The sequence below is a fragment of the Triticum dicoccoides genome, chromosome 1A (assembly GCF_002162155.2).
Source record: "Triticum dicoccoides isolate Atlit2015 ecotype Zavitan chromosome 1A, WEW_v2.0, whole genome shotgun sequence".
Classification (NCBI taxonomy): domain Eukaryota; kingdom Viridiplantae; phylum Streptophyta; class Magnoliopsida; order Poales; family Poaceae; genus Triticum; species Triticum dicoccoides.
The window spans coordinates 202,892,718-202,894,176 of record NC_041380.1 but is presented as its reverse complement, the minus strand read 5'-3'; positions in this window follow the sequence as shown (position 1 = coordinate 202,894,176).

The following is a 1,459-nucleotide window of genomic DNA, read 5'->3' as shown; positions in this document are numbered from 1 at the left end:
AAAACACAAAAACCCTAATTATGATCGTCACCGAACTTTAAGCGTGCGGACCCTACGGGTTCGAGAACTATGTAGACATGAACGAGATACGTCTCCGGTCAATAACCAATAGCGGAACCTGGATGCTCATATTGGCTCCTACATATTCTATGAAGATCTTTATCGGTAAGACCTCATAACAATATACGTTGTTCCTTTTGTCATCGGTATGTTACTTGCCCAAGATTCGATCGTCGGTATCTCAATACCTAGTTCAATCTCGTTACCGGCAAGTCTCTTTACTCGTTCTGTAATACATCATCCCACAACTAACTTATTAGTTGCAATGCTTGCAAGGCTTGAGTGATGTGCATTACCGAGAGGGCCCAGAGATACCTCTCCGATAATCGGAGTGACAAATCCTAATCTCGAAATACGCCAACCCAACAAATACCTTTGGAGACACCTGTAGAGCACCTTTGTAATCACCCAGTTACGTTGTGACGTTTGGTAGCACACAAAGTGTTCCTCCGGAAAATGGGAGTTGCATAATCTCATAGTCATAGGAACATATATAAGTTATGAAGAAAGCAATAGCAACAAACTAAACGATCAAGTGCTAAGGTAATGGAATGGGTCAAGTCAATCACATCATTCTCCTAATGATGTGACCCCGTTAACCAAATAACAACTCATGTCTACGGTTAGGAAACATAACCATCTTTGATCAATGAGCTAGTCAAGTAGAGGCATACTAGTGACACTCTGTTTGTCTATGTATTCACACATGTATCATGTTTCCGGTTAATACAATTCTAGCATGAATAATAAACATTTATCATGATATAAGGAAATAAATAATAACTCTATTATTGCCTCTAGGGCATATTTCCTTCAGTCTCCCACTTGCACTAGAGTCAATAATCTAGTTCACATCGCCATGTGATTTAACACCAATAGTTCACATCACCATGTGATTAACACCCATAGTTCACATCGTCATGTGACCAACACCTAAAGGGTTTACTAGAGTCAATAATCTAGTTCACATCGCTATGTGATTAACACCCAAAGAGTACTAAGGTGTGATCATGTTTTGCTTGTGAGAGAAGTTTAGTCAACGGGTCTACCACATTCAGATCCGTAAGTATTTTGCAAATTTCTATGTCAACAATGCTCTGCACAGAGCTATTCTAGCTAATTGCTCCCACTTTCAATATGTATCCAGATTGAGATTTAGAGTCATCTGGACCAGTGTCAAAATTTGCATTGACATAACCCTTTACGACGAACCTTTTTGTCACCTCCATAATCGAGAAACATATACTTATTCCACTAAGGATAATTTGACCGTTGTCCAGTGATCTACTCCTAGATCACTATTGTACTCCCTTGCCAAAAACAGTGCAGGGTATACAATAGATCTGGTACACAGCATGGCATATTTTTATAGAACCTATGGCCAAGGCATAGGGAATGA